Source organism: Balaenoptera musculus, chromosome 9 (assembly GCF_009873245.2).
Source record: "Balaenoptera musculus isolate JJ_BM4_2016_0621 chromosome 9, mBalMus1.pri.v3, whole genome shotgun sequence".
NCBI lineage: Eukaryota > Metazoa > Chordata > Mammalia > Artiodactyla > Balaenopteridae > Balaenoptera > Balaenoptera musculus.
The window spans coordinates 79,665,502-79,680,574 of NC_045793.1; the positions used below are offsets into that span (position 1 = coordinate 79,665,502).

The 15,073-nt window shown below is 34.2% G+C and overlaps 1 non-coding gene across 1 annotated transcript; it reads right to left on the reverse strand.

Moving 5' to 3' along the window:
- Window positions 1-484: 484 nt before the first annotated feature.
- Window positions 485-591, reverse strand: LOC118901385. The gene has a single exon (XR_005021359.1). It is a non-coding gene; the product is annotated as a U6 spliceosomal RNA (small nuclear RNA).
- Window positions 592-15,073: the final 14,482 nt, after the last annotated feature.

The following is a 15,073-nucleotide window of genomic DNA, read 5'->3' on the forward strand; positions in this document are numbered from 1 at the left end:
TGTACACATCTTGAGAATGGACAGCCAAATTTGATTGGGGATTTCTAAACCTCACTGCAACCTTAGCAGTTTTATTATCTGCAATGATTATATTTGTTTGCCTCTGTTTCATGCCTTCAGGAAAGACTTGCTTGATGGCTATTAACCTACATGTGATGAATTTGAGGGGCATAAAAAAAAAAATCCAGGTTGAAACTTTATAGAATGTGGTTTTTGTAAAAAGGGAATTTGACATTTAAGTCAGCGCTATTATTTCTTTACTTTTTTTGTGTTATTCATAACACTGATTTCTAAGTTTATTTTAATATAGATTTTCCCTCCTGCTTTTTCCTAAGATACCTATAGCATTATTTGACATTTTACATGAGATGTTTGTATGTGTTGTGTATATGTTTCATGTGACATAATATGAGGAATTGAGCTGTTACACGCTTAGCTATCTTTTTTTTTGTTTTTTTTGTTTTCGTCACTAATTATTAGAGAAAAAAATATGGAACGCTTCACGAATTTGCGTGTCTTCCTTGCGCAGGGGCCATGCTAATCTTCTCTGTATCGTTCCAATTTTAGTATATGTGCTGCCGAAGCAAGCACTATCTGTTTTATATTTACTTATATTTTGAGAACACCAAACATCATAAACTATCATTGGTGATCACTGAATGAGACCATCTTGACAACCATCTTGGATAGTATGATGTAGAATTCAAGAACACAAGGTTTGACAACAGACAGAAGTTTTCAAATCCTGGTCAGTATGTGGACTTTGGCATATGATCTATTCCTCTCAAGGCTTGTTTTTCTCAGCTGTAATGTGAGGGTACGTTGGCGTCTTAACCATTAAAATGATGCAGTTTCTACTTCAAGCAACAGAGTGTTATCTGCATTTCTATTTTACCTCCTTTTTCATTTAATTTGCATTTTATTCATATTCTTTATTGAGTTGCTTTTTACTAATATTCTCTTCTCTTCCTAACATGGGCATCTTTTGTCCAAGATGAAACTGCCTGGTTAATTAATGGACAGTTTAGACAAGGACTCATCATTTCTTCTAAATGATGGTTAAATGGAATCCATGCTAGTTTTGACTATTTCCCTGCTGGGGTCATGATATTGAAGTGTAGGTCTTCTTGAAAAGATCTGAGGCCAAAGGCCCTCTGGACTCTCCCATCACTTTTCTGCCTGACCCTGACCTTTATTTAAAAAAAGAAGTGTAGTTTGCTGCTCTGACTTATTCACCACTTTGACCCAGTTTTCTGTTGAAATCTTTGTCCTACAGTTTGTGCAACATGATTCTCCATAATCGGGTCTTGGCCCCTCTGACCTGAACCAACTGATTGTACCCTGAGTTTAAGTGATCGCTCTACTTGGATCAAAGAAGGAAAGAGCTCCTTTCATTCTGTGTCAACACCATCTCAATAGTTGTCTTTCAAACTGCACTGTCTCTTTATCAGGCAAAAGTAAAACATTAATTTTAAATTTGTAGTCTCCTTTAAATGTTACAAAGCCCATATATATCTCCACTATCTTTTTAATTCCTTCTAAGTATAAGACAATGCAGATAAGGCAGGTATTATTGTTATCTTAATTTTACACACAAGAAAGCTAAAACCCAGAGAGGTTAAATGAGTTGCTCCAAGTTACACAGTAACCAGTGTGCAGAACTGAGATAAAATCTCAGGCTTTTTGAATCAGAAACCATTTTTTTTCTTCCAATAATATATGACTGACTTGAGCCATTCAACAAGCGTGAATCAAAATGAGGAAAGACTAGGTGCCGATAAACATTTTTTTTGTTTCTCTTTGGGAGACGTGTGGCCAGAAATAACATAATGATAAACTGAATGTAAATTTATGAATAGAACTTTGACTGGAGAGAAAAAAAAATTGACCCTGAAACTCTGCCACCCACATGTAATTTTTATTGAAATGTTTCTAAGCTGACTTGTTGATATAGCCAAGAAAGCTAAGTGTCACTAAAAGAGTGAATTGTTTAGGTACATGGCCACAACACATGGTGTCCAGATCTGACTCAGAACATCTAGGGTATATGACTAGTTGTTAATGTAAAGAATATAGCACCTGAAAGAATAAGATGACATTAAGTAATTTTCTTTTACAAGTACTGTTTTTATCTTTAAATTTAGAAGCAAACAAATATATTTGAGAGGGAGATTACTGATAATTTGCTAATGACATAGCAGATAACATATTTAAGCCTTGATGACTTGAAATTTCCTATTGACAAAATTGAGATAATATTGATGAAAAAATCCTATGAGCCAGTTGTGGGAGACTTTAAGTGTGTTTTTTATTTCTGTATTAATAATATATAATTTAAAGTATTTTACAGTAATTACTTTTCTTTTACAAATTTCCTTTGAGACGGTTAAACCACACGCTAGGTGTAATAGGAAATACTTTGCATGCCTAATTACAGAATTATGCAAATATTCCACCACTATTACTATCTCTCCAATGATATGGATATATTTTTATCCTACTCACATCATTGAAAGACTTCTACCATCTGGAATAGCTTTCTTGTGAGTATATATCTATGTGTGGATGCATGTATTATGACTCTGTATACTTCTATTAGGAATCTTATTTAAAAATAGATATTTTCATCTAACTATCTAATTACTTTTACTAGATATATTGGATCTATGAAATTAAGTGAACATCCATATAATTATTATATGATAGAGAATAACTATAGAATTGGTAATATATTGCTGAGCAAGTAAGAATATCCTTCATCCTGTATTCATGAACCAACGTGTACTAGGTATGGGTAAAGTACTTGAAATACAAACATGAATAAAATATGACCAGTGTCCATTCTGAGCTCTAATTCATTGAGGTCATTGGCCAAGAATCCCTCATGACCCATTCTGCTATTCAGTAGTAGAAACCTCTTCATGCCCCAAAGGGCTCCTTTTCTTTTTCTCTCTGGGCTCTATAGAGCAAGCTACCTTCTTTTCCTCTGGCAGCTACTACTACATCCTCTTTCCCCTAGGGCTCTTCACCACGAAAGCCTGGATCTACAGAGGATGTGTCCTTCTAAGCTGTATACCCCTTGAGATGTGAACGTGGACACAGAATTACTTACGGTTGTACAATTAATCATGATTAAGAAGTATAGAGGAGAATTTCCAAAATAAGTGCATAGACAGTTCTAGAATCCATATATTCTACTTCTCAATTTCAAGTGTATTTCAGAATCACTTCATGAGTATTTTAAAAATGCACATCATGGGGTCCACCCAGGACCTATTGAATCAAATCTATGGTAGTGAGGACCTGGGAATTCCCATATTCTAAACAAGTCTCCTGAGGGAGAAAATCTTTAAAATCTCATAATATAGTCCCTAACTGCAGATGGTAAATAAAATTCTAGGACATTGGTCTTTAATGTAGGGTCCTTAAACCCTACTTGCTCATGACAGGAATACAGTATTCCAACTTTTATGTATATTTAAAGTAAATTGACCATTAAATTATTTCCTTAAAGCTGATTTTGAAGATTATAGCACTAATACAAACACAAATGAAATACAAAAAAGGTAGCAGAGCTGACATAACTTCCCCAAGTGTAAACCCTTTGAACTGCAAATCATGAAGTAAAATCAATGATGATCTCATCAGATATGTCAAGGAATCATATAAAAGTAACCAAAATTTTCAAGACTACGTGAAATATGGAGTCAAATCAAAGATAGTTAATGGTGTACTTCCAATGAAAAAGTAAAAAGTACATTAAAATGTTGTTTAATAATTATTTTATTCCTAATTCCTATTTTATGAATGTTTTATTCATACTGCATAGTGCATTAATACAGTAGTAAATGTATATCATTTATTAATATATATGTGTTGGGATATTTTCAGATTGTTTTTACTCAGAAGTATGCAGTCACATCATCAAAACGTCTGCAAACAATAGATGCTGGAGAGGGTGTGGAGAAAAGGTAACACTTCTACACTGTTGGTGGGAATGTAAATTGGCACAACCAGTATGGAGAACAGTATGGAGGGTCCTTAAAAAACTAAAAATAGAACTACTATATGATCCAGCAATCTCACTCCTGGGTATATAATCTGAAAAACCATAATCCAAAAGGATACATGTACCGCAATGTTCATTGCAGCACTGTTTACAACAGCCACGACATGGAAGCCACCTAAATGTCCATTGACAGAGGAATCGATAAAGAAGATGTGGTACATACATAAATACAATGGAATATTACTCAGCCATAAAAAAATGAAATAATGACATTTGCAGCAACATGGATGTACCTAGGGATTATCATACTAAGTGAAGTGAAGTAAGGTAGAGAAAGGCAAATATCATATGATATCACTTATAGAATCTAAAAAAAATGGTACAATGTACTTATTTACAAAACAGAAGTAGAGTCACAGATGTAGAAAGCAAACTTGTGGTTATCGGCGGGGGGACAAAGGGAGGAGGGGTAAATTGGGAGACTGAGATTGACATATACACACTACTATATATAAAATAGATAACTAATAAGGACATACTGTATAGCACAGGGAATTCTATTCAATACTCTGTAATGATCTATATGGGAAAAGAATCTAAAAAAGTGGATATATGTATATGTATATGTATAACTGATTCACTTTGCTGTACAGCAGAAACTAACACTACATTGTAAATAAACTATACTCCAATAAAAATTAAAAATAAATACCTCGCATTTCAATTTAAAAAAAAAAGTGTGCAGTCAGAAAAGTCTAGAGACCACATCTACAGACCTCTTCTTTTATCCAATTAAAGGATTTTCTTTTTTCACAAAGTCTCCACTTTTCATCAGGAAAGTCAATCAAAGGAGAATCTCGGAATGCCCTTTTACCGTAGGTGAAAACTTTGTGTTTCTTTGGGACTCCTACCCAGGTGGCACTATTTGGGCACTCAGCCGTGCCCAGGAATGGCTTCTTTTTTTGTGGACAAATCTGTAAATGGCAAAATAATTAGCTAACTAACGATTATTATTAAAGCATACAATGCTACGAATGATACCGCTGATTGCTGAAAATGGTGAGAGTACAGATTAGTAGTAGTAAATGATAACAATAATAATTAATGACAGCTTTATGGCAAGCATTGTGCTAAAAGTTCATCAAAGGCAGTCATTTCCTCTATGTATAAATGAGGAAACACCTATATCAAGGAAACTAATTGCTTGGCAGAGTTATAAAAACTTTGTAAGAGATAATATTTTTACTGGTCCTTGGCAAATAAATGGGTATTTGCTTAGGCACCTCTTGGCAAAGGACATTTCTGGGCAAAGTACCACCACAACAAAAGAGTCCTCACATATTAGTTCCTGGGAGTTAGAACACTCTCATTCACCCATCCTCTGTTTTACTGGCTAGGTCTTACTCTTCTTTATGATATTAACTTTTCTCCACTTATCAGACTTCCTTGCCTACTGAATTTTCTGTTGAATTCAGTGTCCCAGAACACATATCTTAATTTCTCATTTAATTATTTGTCTGTAATCTCCAAACATTATTTTCACTAGGCTATAAGATCTGTGAGAACAAGGACCATATCTCTCTCACTCATTTTTATCTTTCCAGAGCCTAGGAGTATGTAAACATATAGTAAGTATCAAATATATTTGATGAATGTGAATGACTGAATATATTAGTCTGGCTTGATAACAGTCATATGCAACTATCACCTAGTGGTATCTAGACAGAGTAAAAATAAATACTAGTTTGGCCTAAGTTTTAAAGGCCTCTAAGTAAATAGAAGTCACAGCACTATGGCTAAAGAGTATAGATAACTGGGGGAGAATAAAAAGATACATATCAGATTAAACAAATTGGCCCTGAATCCAAGATGCTCCGTATTACTTGATCTGTGATAGTAGCAGGCAATTTCTTGATGCTTCTAAACCTCAGTGTCTTTATTTCTAATATGTGACTAACAATAACATCTCTTTCATGGGATCTTCACAGAGGTAGATGTAATATGAAATTAATGAAGCTTATGCTTCAAGGCCTATGATTTGCACAGGTACCTTTCAAGCTCTAGTTAATGAGTGTAGGACAATTGAGAATAGTTACTATTCACTGTTAAAGAAAACCTAAAATGTCCTAAAACCTTACAGCTTTTACATGAAAAAAAATTTAGTAGAATTTCCTGCAATAATCCGAAATGTTTATATGACCTTGGCTATAACAAGTTAGAAAGCTAAAAGGATCTTTCCTAAATTATCAATAACATACAAGTTTTAATAACCTTGATAGAGAAAAGACTGATTTTTTAAATTCTTTCCATGGAAAAAATTACAAAATTATTGTCATATGAACAGGCCAAAAAAGAATCATAGGAAGGGACTTCCCTGGTGGTCCAGTGGGTAAGACTCCACGCTCATAATGCAGGGGGCCCGGGTTCAATCCCTGGTCAGGGAACTAGATCCCACAAGCATGCTGCAACTAAGACTCCACATGCCAAAACTAAGAAGCCCGCATGCCACAGCTAAGACCCGGTGCAGCCAAAATAAATAAATATATATTAAAAAAAAAGAATCATAGGAAAATGTGTATATGTGCATTGTCTGACCAGTTCTTAGAATGTTGTATTTGGGGTTATATGCAGAAATAACTATTTAAATCATGATTATTAAAAAATAGATGTTAAATTGAAAGAATTTAACAGAGGAACAATCATCTTATTCTCACCAGACTAAAATTAAATAACATCTTTCTTTTTATTTGCCATTTGTTTCTTCCCATCCCTAACAAATGATACTAGAGAAGTCACCCTAGGTACAATTAACAAAACAGTGCAAACATTTTATTATAAAATGTATACAACTAAAGCATATTTTCCAATAATGACCAATGTTGGAAGGTGAAAAATGTCCTGTTGCTATCGATCTACAATGCTGAATCAGTGATTTTACTGTAAAGAGCTGATCATGTTTGTTAGAGGAAGAAAGTGCCAACTAACCAAAACAATATGTGTATTCTATTACTCTTCCCATTTGATGTTTGACAAAATAAAATGGTACCTACCCAAACCACAATATCAGGGTTATGTATCCAACGGAGTTTTGTTTATTTGAATCAATATACAGGATTATGCACGTTTATGGGTTTATATTACCACAGCCACAGATGGTAGCCACTGAATGTATGACATTTTTACATGGATGCACATGTTTTCAATGATGCTAAACTTAATAATTTATGTATTTTTTTTATATAGCCCATGAGACTGAAAGGCAGCCAAAGAGAGCCACATCTAGAAATGTTGCTGATGTAAACTAAGTTAAGCTGAGCGTAATGTTGTGCAAAACAAAATGAAAATTAAAAATAAAACAAATGTATTGGATGCAGTTTTAGTACTAATCAAGTACTATGGGTCACAAAGGTGATAGACATCATGTGCTTATATTAAATGATTAAAGGGAGAACATCTTCTGTTTAATGCCCCAGAATCCTGTCCTCTCTGGCCTTCTTAAAAGATTACACAGCACTAAAGGGAAGAACATTCTTTATGCATCTGTGAAGAAATACAGACTGTGGTGGATGCAGGGGAGCCTGAATACATTGAATAATTAGAAAATAGTTCCCTAGAGATACAGAATTTAAAGGGTTACTGTTTAGAAAACAAACACATGCTCTGGAATTAAAATAAAAATAAAAATCCTTACCTGAAACTTATTGGAAAGTAATTTTTTCCTTGCAATTAATATTTAGGTCAGCTGATAGCATATAAGTGAAGTGAAAAATGTCATACTGGAATTTAGCAGACTATACTTTCAAAGGAATTTCAACTGTTAAAGCTTAGTATCTCTTTGGTTACTTTCAGCATTTGTAGAAATTATTCAGAAGTTTGGTAAAGTCTTTTCCCATGCTACTATTGCTAACAGAAACACTTTTTAATGATTTATATGTGTGTTTATAAATTAAGCACACTATGTAAATGTATTCTAAATGTATTCTAATATGTTTTGCTATAAACTGATAATTTATAACTTCTAGGATAAATTTACAAGAATACAAAACAGTTCTTTTAATAGTTCACAAAATAAGCTTTCTTATGGGCAAAATTTAGGCAAGTCATGATTCTGCCTAATACACTGTACAAACCATTATTCATGAAGTTTCATTTAACAGATATTTTGCCTGAAATGCAATCACATGGTATAAATTTGATATAAATTGAGTGGTAATGAAAAATACCTCAGAACGAATAATAAATAGTGAATGTTTTGAAAGTAATAATACAAATTTATAAATTAGATTTTGGAAGAAAATCTTGTTAACAAAGCTGAAGTTTTAAAATCAAAAATGTTATCTTTGATAAATCATTGAACAAAGGTTAATTTACTCCAACTGTACAAATTTTCGATATTAAAAGGAGGGATATTTTTCAAATGTCTAATTACACAAACACACTCACACATGCGCATACGTACAATTCACAGACTTCTTTGTTTTTTAAAGCTTAGCCCATAACAAAGCTGAAAAGTGGAAGAGACCACACAGGTACCATATTTCTCAGAAGAAGAAACAATTAGCTCTGAAGTCTGCTTCAGGAAAAGTACTAGTTTAATAGGTACACACTGCTGGTCTAAGGCTGGGGGTTTTCCAGCAAACACCATTTTTGCTCTTTTGAAGTGTTTTGATGTTAAGAATCCATCTATTATATGAAAGTAAATGCTCAGGCTTTCTATCTTCACCTAAAGGTGTGGGCTACATAAATCCCCTCTATAAAGATATCACCAAAGAAAAAGACAGAGGGAAAATTGTGAATTCAATCCGAAAAGGCCTTCAAAAGAGATTAGCAAGCAGCGGGGGAGAATTAGATAATAGAAACAGTCTAACAAATGTTTAGAATTGGGTCCCATTTCTCTATATTTTCATCCATTTTTAGAAACTCATCTTAGTGGCTCAGTTTTTCAGAAATTCCTTAAACTTGCTTTAAGCCTATTCATCCTCCTTGGTTGAACAGCACTGATGATTGCTGTGCGTGAGATTCTGAGAGGGGACAGTAGAGAATCATGGAATCCCGTACTTAATTTTTCTTAGCATCATAAACCTTGCTTCCCAACACTTACCACAATTCTAATTTTACATTTATTTGAGAGTTAATTTGATAGTATCTGTCTCTCAACTAAACCAACTGTTGAGAAATTGTTTTAACTCACCATTTATCTCTAGCATATGCAGTACTATCTGAGTCATAGTAGGCATTCAACATAACATTTGATGAATGAATAAGTAAATAAAAGTGGAGGTGACTCTCATAAAATCCTTTGGCCTAATCCTACTGAAGACCACGGTAAGCAGTAAGCCTAATAGCTCTGCGGATCATATGTTGATGCATAACTTACAGTATTGGCAGATCAAACAAATTAGATGGAGTAACGCTAGGCATAAGTTAAATGAGCAGCTTTTTAAAAATATTTTTTGCCCTCTGTTACTTTAGAAAAATTTTCCATCTCTAAATACGGTTTCTTTCAAAATAATCTTTAATCCTACTGAATGTTTATTTTTGTATCTATTGTAGATGTTCTAATTAACTCCTCAAACTGGTTACTAATGTAAAAGAAGGTATAGTCAATGATATAATTTTATTCATTTCATACTTATGCTTTGCATCTAGTTACCTGGAATCTTTCATCACTGTACCTTTCCTATGTGAACTCCTAATGATCCTAAAATATTTATGCACATATGGATGATTTCCAATTAACTTTGGAGTGTCAAATGACAGTGATTTGAGGAATTTACTAAAAGCATAAACTGAATAAAAGAGGAGTAAGCCTATCTTGTATAGTTAAGGTAGTTTAAAAATCACTTTTCGTTTTAGAAATCATATATGCTATGACCACATAATTACTAACCAATGTTTTGATAGGTGAAATAAAGGCAAAAATAATCAATAGATTATTTTCCTATGTGTAGAAATGTATGTTTTATTGTCAAAAGAAAGGTTTATGAAGATATTAATCAGCATTTGCTAAGAGAGGTTGTGGTATGTAATAGAATTAGTACAAAATGGATTCTATTTCAAGACCATCCAATTAGCTAATGGTGCAACCTTGGGCAAACCATTCTGACCCTCAGTTTATTGTCTGTAAATAAGCAGGTTGGATCAATAAATGCCAAACCTAAAGTTCCACAATTTTCTATAGCAACCTCAAGAGTTATCATTCTAGTTCTGATATTCTTGCAAATTTTTGAATGGAGAATTTGAATACATTGTAAATAGTTTGACAGGTTTAATAACTAAGACAAAGATTGAGAAACTCAGCAAAGAGTAGTTTTTTGTTGTTTTAAAGAAAACATATTTTAGTTGACCTTGATGAGGATTAAGTATGTAGACACTGCATGTAAAATGTTTAGAACCTTAGAGCTCAAAAAGTAGTTGAGCATTTATTATTGAAAAAAATCTTAGCGTATGGAATTGAACAGAGAGTTTTAGAGTGTGTATTGGTTGGTAGTTTGATATTAAATTTTTATTTTGGGGGAAAAAGGAATAAGTCATTAGAAAATGTCAAAGGAGAGGTGGGATAAGGAAAATAAGATGGAGAGACGATCAATAAAGAATGAGAACTCTTTTTGCTCATAAAATCTTTTAGATAATTGGTTGATGAGAAACAGAGCATATACTCAGCGGTGACGCATTCTGTGTTCGCCTCTCCCGCTTCCTCTCCCTCCTCCTTTCAGAGGCCTTCTCCTCCTCCTCCCGATTGACAAATGCCTAACTAGCACCTACCCAGGAGACAGAATGTGTATGTAAACTATGATGACTGTAATTTGCCCAAAGCTTTAGTACCATCACACCAGTTGTATGTATGTGTGTACTTACGTGTGTGTGTATTATACTTAAAATCTACTTTTATACAGTATACTTCTACACAGTACAAAAAATAAGTGGTATTCTCACAGGCTCAGTTTGCCATCAATCATATCAGCAGATATATTTTGAGTTTGTTCTGTTAAAGAAAGTTCATGCTCAGACTACTCCATACACACATTGATTGATATATTTTGTTGTTACTACATATTAAATTGAAAAGTGGACCACATATAGTGTTGATCTGGGGTTAAATAAGACTAACAGAGTATAAAGAAGTCTGATGGAGAGAAATAGACTGGTAGGGGTGTAAAAGAGCCAATTGCCCTTGACTGTATTCGATTAGTATGTTCACATAACTTATACTTGTCTTTCCTCAGATGTACTGATCTTCCAAAGTCCAAAACAAAATTTCCCTCTTCCAAGTAACGTATCTAGGTGTTTGTAATGATGTGTGGATTTTCTTTGCTAGTTAAAGCTGTGTGTGTGTGTGTGTGTGTGTGTGTGTGTGTGTGTGTGAGAGAGAGAGAGAGAGAGAGAGAAGGATATAGTTTATAAGTGCCTTGGCTTACTTACTTTCTTGGCCACCCTTCTCTTCTCACATTTCCCAGTGGCAGTGTAGGGTGAGACGTGATGGAATAGGTGAGAATAAGGGGAGGTTATCATCTTCTCAAAGTCACCACTGTTGTTTCTCCAGGCTCAGATTTCCAATGTTTTTGATCCTGTACAGAGGATATGCTGAATTTATATTTTGGAAAATGCCAAATTAGCAAGTAGCAAAACCAAAATTAGGCCTAACCTAAGGCAAATCCAAATCTCACCATCATAGAATGAACTAGAAAACAAGAAAAACTGAAACATTTAAAAATTAATTATTTACCCCCAAAACATGTTTAATTTTTTTTTAAAGTTTGGCATTATAATGTACTACTTTTTTAGCATGGTCTATAACTTCTTTGTGCCAATATTCTATCATAAGTTTGCAATATCATATGGATGCTCAAATATGATACTCGTTTGGTTGCTATGATGATCGTAATACAATGATTAAAGCAAGGAGGGTCTCAGCTTGTTTTGACACATCTATACGTTAAATTTTTTAAATTAAGTGATGTTTTACAGTTGCTGTAGTTACTTGGTAAATGTAATTATGTGAATTAAATGTTTATGATGTTTTGTAATTAATAGTTACCAAACTTTCTTTTATAAATTAGTGTGTGCAAGTTTGAAAATTGAATCTGAGTAAATTAGTATTCATTTAGCATATTACTTAAATAAATGAAACTGCAATTTTGAAAGACAAAATGCTCATTCTATTCTGAGGTCGGTGAAAGATGCAAAGATATTTTCATCTAACTCAGATGTGATGCTATGACTAACTTATTATTTTCCTTCCTGTAGTGAATGACCGAGATAAAGACCTATCTCCACGTTAGTTCCAGAACTCGAAGACTGGTAAAGATGAATTTCATTGAGGCAATCCACAACTTAAGTAATTTTTTCATGCTTAAAGAAGATACTTACTGAATGTTTTCACAAAATTAACATGATTGCCCTAACTTGTGTTTTTATTTATAAATGCACATGCCTGCTGCTTCACAAAGTCACCTGAAAAAAAATCCTTAATCCTTGGATCTACATTTGGGCAAAAAATCAACGTAATTGGTAGGCAAAATAAAAATAACATTTCTGAATTTCCACCTGGATCTCTACTTTCACTGAATATACACTTTGTTCAAGACCTTTCTTGGAACAGAATGTTTAGTAGAGTCTTCACAGCAGGTAACACAAGAAACATTTGCATTCTGAAAGAATACCATTTGGATTTCTTCTACAGCTGGTTTCAGCAAACTATTTTCTCTGCAAGCAATCATTGGATGTTATTAAGTACATGTTATCTGAAAAGTACTGCATTAAAACATTCATTGCAGCATCCTTTTCAACATGAGAGCTGCTATTCTACCTTGTTGGAACATCTTGCGTAAATAAATGCCAAGGAAGTTATAGAACCTCTCCTCTTTTATGGAATTTGGGTGAAGGAGAATGATAAAAACATGCCATTATCTTTCTGCTTATGACCAGTAATTATGTCACGTCACTTTAACCACTCTCTAAACATATAAAGAATGTGAAAAAGATGGTTAAAGGAAGAAAATACTGGGTGAGACTGGGGGGCTGAACCTGGTTCCAATGATCTCCTTACTTCCAAAAGCCTCTATTCAGGAAACAGCCTCCTCTTAGCCTCACCCCTGTGCACAAAGCCTCTTCTTCCAGATCATATTAACAATCAACCATATGGAAGGGAGAAAGGACCGGAACCCATCACTGCTAGGAGTCCTCTCCTTATACCATAGTGAGAGAACTAAATATGTCTTCTCCATAGAAATGTTATATACTACACAGTAGGTTTAGGTTACATTGCACTGGCTTAGGTCTGGGGGCTACTTCTAGGAAAAATTAACTTCTAAATCTAAAAATGACTAAAATCAATAAATGACTTTAGAAGGCTATTTTGAAGTGGCTGACAGTCTGTTTTTTACCATATTAGATCTATAGCTGTCATTTGAAAGGGCTGTTCATTCAAGTGCTTTGGAGTAATAGTTTCAAATGCCTTTAGCAAGTTGGAAAAGTCACTGCCCTCAGACGAATGACACAGGAAAGGTCAATTAAGTAATAGTCTCTTCTATTTTACCAAGCTTCTTCCCCGCCAATGCCAAAATATAAATTTATTTTTCAAGAGCTCAAAGGTTTTAAGAAGTGTTCTGTATTATGAATTAGTTATATTTTTAAAGCTATTTTTTCTGTTTAATCTAGATTACATAAGGCATATAATTTTCAACTATTTCTCACACCTGAACCTTCTTCCCTTGATTCTATGGGTCATTCCTTGAGTTCAGATCCTTATTATCCTGGAATATTGTAATTTTCTTTCAGAAGGACTTTTGGCTTCTAATTTTCCCCACTTCTAACACATGCTATTGGCAGAATAGGTTTCTCAATGTAAGGAGCACTGATATCACTACTGTGTTCAAAGATTTTTATTTGTTTGTTTGATTTGTTTTGGTTTTTTCCAGTACCTTTCCTGTTCAATTTGTGAAGTCCTAACTTTCTTAGTCGGGCATCCAAAACCTGCTTTGATATCTTGCCTATCTACTTTTTCATTCTCGTTTCTTACTTTCCAGTTTTACAGATACTTATTTCAGGAAAGTTGGACATTTTCATATTCTCCTTAACACACTGCCCACATTCCCACATCAGGACTTTGTTCACATGGTTTCCTCATGAAACAGCCTCACTTTGCAGCCTCTCCCACTTACACCCCCACACTTTCCATGGGCTTATGTTCTGCTCCACCTGGAAGGACATTTCTCAAAAGCTAGCTTAACTACAGTCTATCCATACGCTTAATTTGTAATCTCTTCTGCATAATTTTAGGCTGTATCTTTTCTCTGAACTCCAATAGAACTTTTTGGGTCTTTTTTTTTTTTAATTTGTTTTATTTATTTAGTTGTGCTGGGTCTTAGTTGCGGCTTGTGGGCTCCTTAATTGCGGCATGCTTGTGGGATCTAGTTCCCTGACCGGGGATCGAACCCAGGCCCCCTGCACTGGGAGCGCAGAGTCTTAACCACTGCGCCACCGGGGAAGTCCCCTAGAACTCTTAGTCTTTTTTGAAACAACCCTTTCTGTCTTCAAAGTGTTAGGCAAAACTACAGTTTTGGTTCATTTAATCAGCCCATGAAAACAAATGTTATATGAACCTATTCATATTTCCAAAATAAATTAGGCTAAAACATACGCCATGCTGTTTTTCTTACTAGCACACTCCCACTCTTCTGGGTATCTATTGCATACTTCCACTCTCTCCTCATTATACCCACTCTAATCTTCACTTCAGCTACTGGTCTTAGTCCTACATTACTAAGAAGAGAGGCAGGCAATAAGAAAACTTCCTTCCAGCAACATAGATAGACCTAGAGATTATCACACTAAGTGAAGTAAGTGAAAGACAAATATCATATGATATAGCTTATATGTGGAATCTAAAAAAAATTGTACAAATAAACTTATTTACAAAACAGGAGCAGACTTACAGACATGGAAAACAAATTTATGGTTACCAAAGGGGAAAGGAGGGAGGGATAAATTAGGAATTTGGGATTAATATACACTACCAGGGCTTCCCTGATGGTGCAGTGGTTAGGAATCCACCTGCAATTG